A 13,319-nucleotide genomic window follows, 5' to 3' on the forward strand; every position below is an offset into this window, starting at 1 on the left:
GGAGGTTGCTCTTCGCTCGCTGCCGAAAGCAGACAACCCAGCCACGACCTGAAATGGATGGCTTGCCGATTGTCCTCGAAATCTAACGTCCGCGATGGCTTAATCTGTAGGTAGAAAAGATGATTCAGGACGGGAAGCTAATAGTCCCTAATGCTGCTCTTTTCCGATTTCAACGACTCCTTTTAGCCGTTCAATAGAGCGAGAGGTGCTGCTAATTATGTCAATTATTCATCTTGACTTCAACGTAGCCAGGGATAGACCCCTGCATCTTCTCTTCTACTCCAGCGCATCCATAATATTTCCAGGTTGGAGTGGTGGTGCAGAATGGCTGCTGCTATTTGTTTCGGTGCTGGCCTTGATTCCTGCCGGTTGTCTTGTTCTTTCCATTTGGGCGATGACGTTTTGTTTGGTTTTGGCTGTGGTTGCCTTTGTTTGGCCGGTTGGTCGCCTTCTTTTGTTTTTTGTCCCTTTTGGTTGTGGCTGTAGTTGTGTGGCTTAACCGCGTATTGTGCCTTGTTGGCTTCCCTTCTTTGTTCTCTCGGCACTCTTCCACTCATTATGTCTCTGTTCGTTATGAGTGTTTGTTTTGGTGCTGTTTTTGATTAATTATTGGTTTCAGCTTAATATAATTACCTTTCACAAAAAAAAAAAAAAAACCTTGATCACAATTGAAAGAAGAACTGTAGAAATTCTACATAGTTTGAAGAGAGAGAGAGAGAGAGACGTTAAATTGTGGGAAGAAGATCTCGGATGTAATGACGGTGAACTTGTTCTGTGTTTGAGTATTGCGTGAAGGGGATCTCATGAAATTGATAAGCGGAAGTTTAATCACAAGAGAGAGTCTCTAAATCGAGAGCTTGCTTAAATAAATTATCAATGGGTGAAACGCTTAGACACCTCGTGATATCAAAATGAAAAGGGCATTAAGCATATACTTAGTGGTGCCGAGTTCAATTTAGTTCCACATTTCTTGAACAAGTAGAGATACGAAATAAGAAATTTCAATGTCACATTCTAATCACACAATATTTACACGAACTCAAATTACTTGCCGAGATGACACCAATGCAGTAAACACACAAGGTAGAAAATCTGTACGTCATGTAGAGACTTCATTCATACTTATGCAGTAGGGTAAGAGGCCTTCCTTAGCGCTGACATCTTTCCATCCTTATGTATCCTTCCTCGCCCCGCGGGTTCTTCACCAGCCAAAATTTGGTGCCGTCATCGCTAGTCCCATATCCGACCGCGGTAACTCCATGGTCCAAGTCGGTCCCGCAAGCTCCGGTGAGCACGCTGCTGGAGTAGAATTGGAACTCAAATCCTCCGGCATCGATGGCCGCGGAAACCGGCTGATTGGCGACTGCCTTTAGCAATGCGTCCTCGCTGTTGGCAGGAACGTCTTCGTAGCCCTTTATGATCACAACGCAGTTCGATTCGGATTTGACATTGCATTTACCGTCCGTGCCCACGTAGAGATAGTTTGTCTCGGTTGTGAGGCCGTGTTTCTCGACGAACTGGAGCGCGCTATCCATCTAGCCACCTTCACATCCTTCGTCCTGGCCACCGACGTCGCAGTCGACCAACTCTTGCTCGGAGAGAGAAATCAACTTATCCGTGGATATTTCACCGATTCCTTCCACAGCCGCCGCGGCTGAAAAAGCCCAACAGCATCCTACATTTTTGCAATGGAAACAGGACAATCAAATCAGAACAACACCATTCTTGGAGAAGAAACTACAAGAAGATCAGGGATTTTAACAACATAATGCGTCAAAGAATGTCGAATATTTGCGAAGGCAAATAATGCTCATTCATGAACTAGATTCCATCAATTTACCACATTGGCCTTGGTTCTTAACAGGCGTCACAGCTCCTTTCTCCAATCCATGCTCGAAGGCACCGCGGTTCCGTACTTGAAAGATGCGGCCATAGTGGAGCACATGTTCGACTTGAATCGGTTCCTTGCCTTGAATTCTTCATTTGTGAGGTCGGCAAACCGATTGACGCCGAGCTTGTAAGGTTTGCCTCTTTCCCAATTGAACGACTCGATTCGTTGCACGTTGGCCTTGAATATTGATGGATTTATGAGATGGGCTTAAGGCCCGTCCACCCATGCTGGGCCCAAAAAGCCCGGCCCACGGGAATAGGGCCCGTGGATGGGGGAAGGTATAAAAGGGAGTAGAGAGAGGGAGATGACACCCGTTGGAAAAAACAGATGTACGTATGCTTTTTCTCCCGCGCGCTTTCTCTCTCTCCAAAAAGACAAAAAGAACAGTAAGGCAAACGGCACTGTCTTCCCTTCAATTGACATCATCGGATCAGAATTTCTTCCTCTTCTTCAGCATTGGTGTCTAATCTGTGGCTAACAAGGTACGCTCGAATCCGTGGTGTGCTTTAAGATCGGTGATACGTGATTTTCCCGGGCTTCGCTTCCGCATTGATTTAGGGGTTCGATTTAGTGTCGAATTCGGTTTTCGGAGATCCGTTATTCCCAACAAATATCTTGAAGCGGCTTTCCCTCTCGTCCATGTCCTTGTAGACATGCCCGTAACGCCCCATCCACTGCTCGTGCAAGTTGAACATGAGATCGTCTTGCTGGAGGGTCCGACCAACGGCTTGGCAAGCCCAAGCTCCCAAAAGGAAGATCAATATCAGTAGAAGGCAATATTGGTTTCTGAAGGATCCCATGACTTCACCAGCAGATGCAAATGTTTAAAGAGCAATGAAAAGTTAAAAGTGATCAATGGATGAGTGCGCACACAGACTACTGAGATTAGCCCTCAAATTATAGTCCTGAAGTTTCGGAGCGCGCGATGAACTTGGTTGTGGATTCTTCGACTATCTGGATAATCCAAGCTGTTCATAAAAAAATCAATGAATCCTTTCCAGATTAACAGAAGCAGTAATCATCTACGTGCCGGAGAGAGTGATTTGAGATGGACCGGCTCATTAAATTCATTGAAGTTCCTCCTTTCTGTTTCGCTGGACTGATAAATTGGACTTTGTGCTTTGGTTGCAGCATGATAGAGCAAAATATTCGGTTGGATGTGCCCAGTTTGCTTGTTCTAAATGCTTGAAAAAGATGGTAGACTTTGATTTAATTTTGATAACCTTCATTGAGATTTCAAGACTTTTATTTTGTCAACCGAAATTTAGGAGTTTTATTTAAAAAGTCCTAATCTATTGTACAGATGCTGATTCATTCCTAAATCTTTAATTTGACTAATATAATTTTAAACTTTTGATAATTTGCCAAAGTAATCATTCTAGCCAATTTTGACTGCGATCATTGATGGGGAAGACGATCAACAATGATGTCGACACTTTTTTCAAATTATCTGACCATAGGTGGGGGCCAAGTCTCACCGCAATTGATGAGGGTTGACCTTGCCGGCCTTCGCCTAAGGCTGATCGTCGGTGATCGGCGGAGGAATAAGGAAAGTAAAGGAAAACAAGAAAGATAAGTAAAAGAAAAATTCAAAAAATATTTAAAAATTTAGAAATATAAAAAAGTTGTAATAATTGTCTATGTTAGCATTGGCTATTTCACGTACAACAACTGGTATCCACTTTAGCAGTTGTCAGCCAAAATTGGCTCCAAGGCCTACATTAACAAATCATTGTAAGGTTTATGATTAAGTTGATCAAATTAAAATGGTTAGAATTGAATTATTATCTATATAATATGTCTATCACTTTTTGGGTAATCATTCCGTGAAATTCATATACAAGTAAATCTTAAATGAATTTGTTGATTTTTTTGACAGTCTGTCGATAATTATGATTTTCATAATTTGTGGAGAAGAAAAGGATATCTACATTACTGGCAAAGTACTGAGCTTGTTTATTTCCTCTAAAAGCTCCGAGTTCGATGTCAGACTAATCTCGCAATAGAATGAGACCCGTGAGTAAAATACAAATATTTAATACTCCTGATGCACAAGTTTGCGAGACTTAACATTAGTCTTGCATTTAAATTTTTGACCATTCTATGTTGCGGAAGCAAGCGATTGGTGATCAAGTTGACGAAATAGTTTTCTTAGCATTAAGCATGCTACATAAATTCCATTTTGGCATATAATAGAATCGCGGAATGTGGTCCCAAATTCTTGAACGAGTAGAACATAAAATGTTCAATTCAAAATGGAAATTCCAGGACTATGGACTTCACAACACGTGACATACTCACAATTTAATCGAGACACATTGTATAGTTTATTTAGACTTATGTAGACGAATAGGGGGAAATTACCAAAAAAGTTATAAATCTATTGTAATTGTGCCAGTTCAGTCCATCCAGCCAAATTTGGCTAATTGGTGCTAACATGGACAATTTTTTAATAATTTTTTTTTCTAATTTTTTTTATTATTTTGAATTTTTTTTCCTCCTTCCTTTGTTTGGTCGTTGGACTGAGGTGACTAGTCAGAGGCAAGGGCTGATTGCCGGCTAGTGGCGAGGTTCACCTCGTCATTGTTGGACAAGAGTGGGCTCGCCTAGCCACTGGTGAGGTGAGCCCCCATTAGATTTGGCGAGGGTGAGGTTGACCTTGCCCAATGATGGCAAGGCGAGCCCTCACTAGATTGGGCAAGGGCGAGCTTCCCTTTGCCACTAAGTGGCAAGGTTGCAACCTTGCCACTTAGTTTGATGACCAACCACACTGGATAGAGAGGATGAAGGATGAAAAAAATTCAAATAAAATAAAATATTATTAAAAAATTATTCACCTAAGCATTGATCGGCTAACTTTAGTTGGATGAACTGAATTGGCACAATTGTAAAATGTTTAAGACTCAATTGCCAAAAGAAAAAAAAAAGACTTTAGGACTAAATTGATACAATTGCAATAGGTTTAACTTATTTTTGGTAATTTTCCTGATGGATAAGAGGCCCTAATTGCTATGCTGCCAAGGCCTTCCTTGACATCGACGCCCCTCTGCATCCTAATGTAGCCTTCCTCGCCCCAATATGCGCCCCACGAGTTGTTGACAAGCCCATATTTGGTGCCGTCCTTGCTCGTCTCATATCCGACCATGGCAACCCAACGGTTCAAATCGGTCCCACAAGCTCCCGTGAAGACTCCACTGGAATAGATTTGAAACTCGAAACCTCCGGCATCGATGGCCATGAAGACCGGCTGATTGGCGACGGCCTTCAACAATGCCTCCTCGCTATTGGCGGGGACGTTTTCATAGCCCTTGATTGTCGCGGACCGTTTGGCTTCCTCTTTCGTGTTGTATTTGCCGTCAGTGCCCGTGTAGGGATACTGAGCCTCGCTGGCGAAGCCATGCTTCTTGATGAATAGGTAGGCGCTATCCATCCAACCGCCTTGGCAACCTTTGTCCTCGCCGTGGATGTCGCAATCCACAAAGTTCTTACTCCGAGAGAGCAATTAGCTTGCCCGCCGTAATTTCCATGATTCCTTCCACAGCCACCACAGCCGAGAACGCCCAGCAACTTCCTGCATGGTAGGGGATCAATTTCAATATGCATTCATACCATAATTTTCATGTTAGTTTTGGAAGAATCAATAGCTATGTTAGATTCAACCGAAATTAGTAGTTCTTTATCTCGTCATCATTATTAACCAACAAAAATCAATTCAGTAGGTAATTAATTGCTTGCTTACCACATTCCTCTTGGTTCTTAATGGGCGCGACTACCTTTTTCGTCCAACCGATGGAAGTGAGCACCGCGGAGACGTTCTCGTCCCTGGAGGACTTTGCCTCCGTGGTAGACATATGCTCCTTGAACCCGTTCCTCGAGGCCCTGAGCTCGTGTTGGTGAGATAGGCAAACTGATTGACACCGAGCTTGTAAGGCTTCTTGCTCGCTAGATTAAACGACTCAATACGTCTAATATTTTCCTTGAACATCAGGTACCGTCTCGGCCTCTTGGCTGCATCCTTGTACATACGCCTGTACCGTGCAACCCGCTGCTCGCGCCTCTCATACGTGGGTTCATCTCTCTCAATGGTGCATTCGAACTTCAAATAATAGTGACTAGTCTTATCAATATACAAATGTATAACTCCCCAGGAGTTTTATTGGTTGCATAAACTCCGTATCACCGGAACTCCATCGAGGACTAGCTATTTTTATCAATTTTGAACGAAACAAAAGGAATGACTTTTTCATCAGGAAAAGACCCAGAGTGAAATGGTTATCTCTAGTGAACAAATTTGCCAATAAAAAGCTAGCCTAAGTAGAAACTTGGGCTCGGGCTTTCTTGCGCACAAGTGTTGTTCCGCCTTTTGCTGTCTTCCCCTTAGAAGAAGGGGCAAGAAAAAATATTTAAATCCTCTTATAATGACAAGATAGGGATAGAATGTTTGTGACAGACTCAACATTTTCCGGCAGGTAAAAATGAATACCAGATAGGCCAAGCCGGGTCGGACCGAGTTGCCCAAGCCGCTCATAGCAAAAGGTTTACATTTGGCAGACTAGTTAAAGTTGGATGAGTTAGACTTTCTCATGAAGGGTGTGTGCCGTCCAAGCTTACTCCTTTACATTTCGGGCATGGCGGGCATGGGTGGATTGAGCAAGCCTTTTGCTTACTCATCGTCTTGACCATGAGTGATTTATCATCTGCCTACGCTTTTAACTCTTTTCGCGTTGAAACAGTTGGGGACAACTATGATATCGAGAATTTAAAATCCTTTCTAACCACACTAGTTGGCCTAGTTTGTAAAAGTAAATGTGAAAAAGTACCCATCGATTTAAAGGAATGAACATAACGATAAAATGAACTTGAAGAACCTCAATTAAAGATGTCTCCTCTTTAATGTAGTCCTTTTCAAACATCGACTCTAGTGGCTCGAAGTTTGTGCCACTTGGATTCGAACCCCGTCTTTACTTTCTCTGAAGCTGTTCATGATGTTTAACGCTGTTTAGCTAGATATTCTTCCTCCTTGCTCTTACTTGGTTTGGAGTTTCTACTGGGGAATCTCTTCCTGCAAAGGTTTGGCTCGGGCACATTAATTTTCACCATACTTGCATCATCGCAATGGATTTGTTCTTTTTCCCATCAGTTATTCAACAAATGCTGCATCAAATCTGATAAAAGCAAGTAATTGGATGCTAATCTATGTATCAATCAGTACATCTCCTAGAACGCACACAGGTTGCCATTTACAGAATCAAGACATGCCCGAGTTAGCTTTCGGCAGCAATTTCATTCCATTTTAAGTTCTCCAAATCGAGACTCGTTTAGAGTCATTGAAAGCCTTCAGTTTTCGACCTGGTACAAGGAATGACCTTTCTGTTTTGTCCGTTTTTACTTGCTTTAAAGAGCATGTAAAGGAATTGAAACGACCGTGCAAAAATATGATATTGCGTTCCTTATCAACATCAGTGTTTGGCGAAATGTTTGCTTCATACGGAAACTCATGCGGAGGGGAAAATAATGAGGATTTAGCTTTTGCTATTGTAAAATCCATATTTTATGCTCTGATATTACGCGCAAATTGAGGAAGTGGATAGGATGATTCAATTACTCAAGATCACCTTTTTATCTTGTCCTTAAGATCAAAGTGAAAGATGTGCCGATTTGAGTTTGTCTATGCGGGTCTTGTGCTGGTTAAACCTTTTTATGAGTGAGGAGATAGACTCATTGCTCGATGCAAACGGTATTGTGAAGAACTTGCCTTAACCAAGAACTTTACATATGAATGATCGAGATCTTACAAATATGATACCATTTGACGAAAAATCAATATATGCCGAGACATTCCAAACTACAGATTATGAAGAGTGATCCGCAGCTGCACACCTCGCCCGCACAATGCATGATGAAGAGGGGATTTGACGGAGTGGAAATCCATGTAAAATCCAAGTCCATAAAGTTAATACATTGCGAGGAAATTAAAGTACATTGAAATTGAAATTACACGAGAAGAAAATACATAAGTTTGAATATAGAAGAAATGTGAAGGAAATAGAAGGATGAAACTTAGGAACAATTGTGTGAGATTTGGTGAAATCATAACCAACTATTTTAAAAGTTTAAGCTATTAGATGAATGCATAATTTATTATTTAATTATTCCAATACTTCCCCTTACGCTAAGTCTATATCTTTTTCTTTTTTTTTTTTGCCTAGTACTAAGCGTAGACATATTTAATTGAGAATGCAAATAGGTTTTGAAAAGATTTGAACTGAGGATAACTATGACATTATGTGAAATTTGGTGGGATGATAGCTAACTGTTCTAAAAGTTTAAACTGTTAGAGGAATGTACTGTTTATTATTTAATTATTCCAACAAGTTGAATGGGAGTCATGCGTTTGTTTCGTTCTTCCCCCGTATCAATATGCGCATCTTCCGAGCATTAGCCACGGGTCAGTAGTCTTCAGTCTTCACTTCCACGCTTCAATTTTATTTTCTGTGGGCGCATTCCTTCATCTTGATTTTTTTGAGCATTTGTCAATTCTTTGAATTGCAGCCTTTTAAGAAGAAGGTGGAGGAAAATTGACATTGACACCAGGAGGAGCAAAACTTTCTTAAAGAAAATCTCATCGGAAAAAAAAAAAAAACACACACACACACACACACATTTGGAAAAAGTGGGTACCAATGGATAGTCAGGATGGTTATACCACTAAATTCAAATCAAGTGAAAGTGATTTTAGTACTTTTATTTTGCATTCAATTTCTACAAGAAGGAAAAACGTCACGCTAAACAAGATCCCGCAATTTAATTATTGTGCTAGGACAGGGAATTACCAAAACTTGTTGGAACACTTCAAAGATATGAAAATGTTTTGAATTCTATCTGTGTCCCCACATCATTAACTGACATCTCTATCTATCGAATACAAAATTGGTTTTGGGGAAGTTCACCCTCTGAATTGAGTGCCGTAGTTGATCAGCTAGTGTGTCGCGACTTCTTCAAGTGGCCGAGACATTCATTGAATTACGTCCGCCAATAATTTCAAAAGTGTTTTGGAGTCCCAAGATATTTTATCTGCGATTTATTTTAACGGAAACACTTGAACATGTGAACGATTATAATTCTATAAATTTCTTAGTGATTGGTGGATTCTCCACTATTGATTCTTTATGTGGAGTAAGTATTATCACTTACATCGAATCATGTAAATTTAGTGTGTGCTGTAACATTCCTTATTGACTTCTCTAGTAGTTTTTTCTTTTTTCTTTTTTTGAATTACAAAATTTGTCGGTTTCCATTTATTTCACAACAAAAACATATATGCAACCCACTCCTTGCTACTTTTTCCTTCGCAACTACGGTTTTGACACGGCGGAGTTACCAACTCTAAGGCTTTATATGAATCGATAAATCTTGACTTCTCGTTAGCCAGCGGTGTTCGAGGAATTGCCCGTCCAACAAGGTTGAGTTGAAAGTGACAAGACAAAGTCTTTCATTGAAATGACCAAGTAAACCAATTAACACAAAGTCATGTTAAGAAAAGTCACTTGTGCGGACCATCCCAATGGTTCCATCAGTGTAAATTATGCAGGGTCTGTAGTACACGCATTAAAGCTAAGATAACAAGTGGTGGATTACTGGACACTAGTTAGGAACGAAAGTCATCTGCGACTTCTAAATTTGACTTTTTTGGCAAATTGATTATCTTTAGGAATAAGCTCTAGTACCAGAAAAATGAACTACCTTGCCCTAATTTGGATCCAAACAGTGACATTGATGATAATCCAATATTGCGTCATTAAGTGAACTGACAATTCAACATTGAAAGTTAAACCGGTCATTTTCTCTAGAACTAGTTTCCAACCTAAGTATCTCTATCTGTTCTCAATATCGCGTCCCTGATTTATTTTTGGAGTCTAAAAGTTATTTATCTCTTGTATCAACTATTCACTCTTAATCTTGTCTAACCTCGTGTTTTACTCATCATTTATTTTCTCTCAATAAGCATCTTAATAACTTAAACACTAATATTGTCAACTAGTTTTAGTATAAATAGTATAACTTATGGCTACATATTTTTCCCATTCAAATCCCTTATCATGATCCTTACCTTTGGGCTAATTCCAACTTGGCCTCTAAGATTCCATGGTTGTCTTCACTTCCATGTTTAAGTTGATTTTTCTCCCGGGGCATTCCTCCATCTTTAGCACTTGTAACTCTATATTGAGACATGTTTGCCATGTATTCTCAATTATTTTAAGTGCGAGCTTTTAGGACCACGGTGGACGGATCGACACTGAGGCTTAAAAGGACAAGTTTCTTAAAAATTAACTCATCCAAATAAATAATAGATAAACACATTTGAAAAAGGTGGGTACCCATAAATAGCTTCGAGGATTATACCATTAGAATCTATTACAAGTGATAGCACTACTTTTATTTTGAATTCAATTTCTACAAGAGGGTAAACATCACACAAAGCAAGACTTGGCACTCTCGTTATTGTGCTCATGCCAATAACTACTAGAAATTGTGGCAAAATTTGAAGAAGATTCAGGTTCAATATCAGTCTCCACATCATCAACTGGCGTTTCTATCGGATACAAAAGTGGTTTCGGGGAAGTTGTAGTTCATCAATCTCTCCTTCTAGCATATCAAGGATTCGGCTCATCGACGGTCGATCATTAGGGCTCAATTGTATACACCAAAGAGCAACAATTATCATCTTCCTCGTTGTTTCTCTTTCCTCTTTTGTCTCATCTATGATTTCATCATCTTTTTCTTTGCCAAGCTGATCATAAACCCACAAAGGAAAATAAATTTGACTTGAATTCTCTGCATTTGCATTTACATTTCTCCTTCTACCAGCCATTTCCATCAACATCATTCCAAAACTATAAACATCGGCTTTATGAGAAACACCACCAATGTCCCTATAAAATAACTCAGGCGCCATATATCCCAAGGTTCCTCTTGCTGCAGTCAATGATATCAAAATGTAGAATTTGCATATCACATCCATGATGTAGGTACTCTATCCCTCTAGCTATGCCAAGAGAGATCTCATACATTTTCTCATAATCAAGAGAATTATCACCAGCCTTAAAAAAAAAATGTGCTTATCCAAAGATCCATTTGGCATGAAATCATAGACGAGAGCTGGTTTGGAGTAATGAAAGCAAAAACCAACAAGTCGCACCACATTAACGTGGTGGATCCTTCCAATTGTGGCCACTTCGTTGATAAAATCTTGACTGTTAGATTTTGGTTTATTCAAAATCTTAACTGCAACTTCATTGCCACTCCTAAGCATTCCTCTATATACTGAACCATATCCCCCTTCACCTAACTCGTGTTTGAAATTTTTTGTGATCTTCTTGATATCTGAATAAGAGTACTTTATAGGCAAAAAGTTATTGTGAGCTCGTAGAAATTCTTCGATGTTTGTGTCCATTGCTTGGTGCCGTCTCATCCACTTATTGACTAGGAGTATCAACACACATGGAGCTCCGAATATGAATTTCGCTGTCAGGAAGTGAGCTGCGTAGAAACTTGCCTTTAAAATCAAGGTAAATCATAGCCTGGTATATTTGGTATATTTGTTATAAAGCACATGCAAAGAGTGTTCTCTTCACCTATAATGCGTGAGTGTTTCGTAGATGTAAGGGAAAAAAAACCATCCATACCGAGGGCAAAGCCGGCATAAGGAACTATATTCATTGCATCATTTAGCGCCCTACCCCAAGAAGAATTGTCTACAAAAAGCAAGATATCAATTAAGATATATAATCAGTATGAGCATTCTGATTAACTAAAAATTAGGTACAAATTAATAATAATTGAAACAGAGATTAATTGAGGGTAATAAGTGATAAGTAACTGACGTGACATTTACAAAAATTAATAGTTGAATATATTCAATAAGTCTGCTGTGTCAATGTGAATAACTACGTATATGTTGTGCCTATATTTAATAAATTTCTAAGGTAGGATTAACATACTCAAGCCTCCGCGAGGAAGGACAGCACTCACTTTTGGTGGGTGTTTTATGAGAAAATAATGGCTGGAGCCGGGATTCCACCGTGTCAAACTACAAGTCCACTCACTGGCGACACGTGTCGCCCGGGCCTTGTCGGGTCAGAACCTCTAACACCCACACCTCTCCGCTCTGTTGCCTCTCTCTTCCCTCTCTTCTTTTTTCCTTTATTTCTTCTTCTTATTCCCTCTAGTCTTCCCTTTCACTTTGCTGTGGAACACGTAGGCCTTGGACTCGGCCCTGATGAGGTCCGGAGGCACCTAGACGTTCCCGAGCAACCTCCCAAAGCTCACCCCAGAAGTTGCCCCACACCGGCCCATGTAGACGGAGACCTTTAGGCAGACCTTACCGAAGAAGATGGATTTCCCAGTGAGCCTATTGAGATCGTACTTGCTAAGGTGGAACATGGTGCTGCCGCCCGCCCTTCCCTTTGGAAGGGAGGTGAGGCTGTCAGGGTGGGGGGTTGGGCGGCGTCGGGCGGGAGGTAGAGGAGGAGGGTGGTCCAGAGGGGGAAGCTCTTGAGCTTGATCTTGCAGAAGCAGGGGGAGGAGGAAGGGTGGATGGCGAAGCAGGTGGGCTTGGCGGCAATGGGGATCTTGAGGGTGAGGCTTCCCACCATGAGTAGAGGGAAGAAGAAAAAGAAATAAAGGGGAAAAAAAAAAGAGAGTGAAGAGAGAGAGAGGCGATAGAGGGGGAAGGTGTGGGTGTGAGAGGGTTCGATGCGGTGGAGCCCGGGCGAAAAGCAGACTCGCATTTTGACACGGTAGAATCCCAGCTCCAGATGGGATTCGCCCCAGTGGCCATCCTTCCAACATGGAAGGGAGAGGTGAGGGGTTCAAATCTCCACCTTCTCAGGGGGGATGGGATGGGGACGCGTAAGTTTTAGGAGTGGGTTTCGACTCCCACGCCCTACAAGAGGCAGGGCAAAAGTTTGAGAGTGAGTGTAGAGTAGAAATAAAGTAAGATTGACCAAAAAAAAAAAAAAAAAAAAAGAATCCCAGCTCCAGACAATAATTTCTTAGTGTTTTATTTCCCAATTTGTGAAACTCTCTATATAAAAGAAAAGTCAGCAGTTGAATAGATGAGGTACTTTGAGCTAATATAAAAACTCCTAAAAGGAACTAAGTAAAATTTTTTTTTTAATGTTTTTTAAGATTTGAGATGTTCAATGTGAACTTAACACAAACTTAATTTCAGTACTTGCTATATTCGCTCATCATTGTTAGAATAGGAATAAAACACAACACGACATGATTGTTATCATCATTTTCTCTTGGAGAACGATGATTGTATTTCATGATGAACTAGTTATTTGCATGTCATCTTTATCCCCTCAAGGGCTAATTCCATTCACTCGGTTTTGCTAACACAATCTCGACGGTGAGGAGTTTT

General features: G+C 40.7%; 2 pseudogenes; both read right to left on the minus strand.

Moving 5' to 3' along the window:
- Positions 1-1,099: 1,099 nt before the first annotated feature.
- LOC120289755 lies at positions 1,100-2,691 on the minus strand (annotated as a pseudogene).
- A 2,162-nt stretch (positions 2,692-4,853) lies between these two features.
- LOC108955974 lies at positions 4,854-12,546 on the minus strand (annotated as a pseudogene).
- Positions 12,547-13,319: the final 773 nt, after the last annotated feature.

This window comes from Eucalyptus grandis, chromosome 11, assembly GCF_016545825.1.
Source record: "Eucalyptus grandis isolate ANBG69807.140 chromosome 11, ASM1654582v1, whole genome shotgun sequence".
Taxonomy (NCBI): domain Eukaryota; kingdom Viridiplantae; phylum Streptophyta; class Magnoliopsida; order Myrtales; family Myrtaceae; genus Eucalyptus; species Eucalyptus grandis.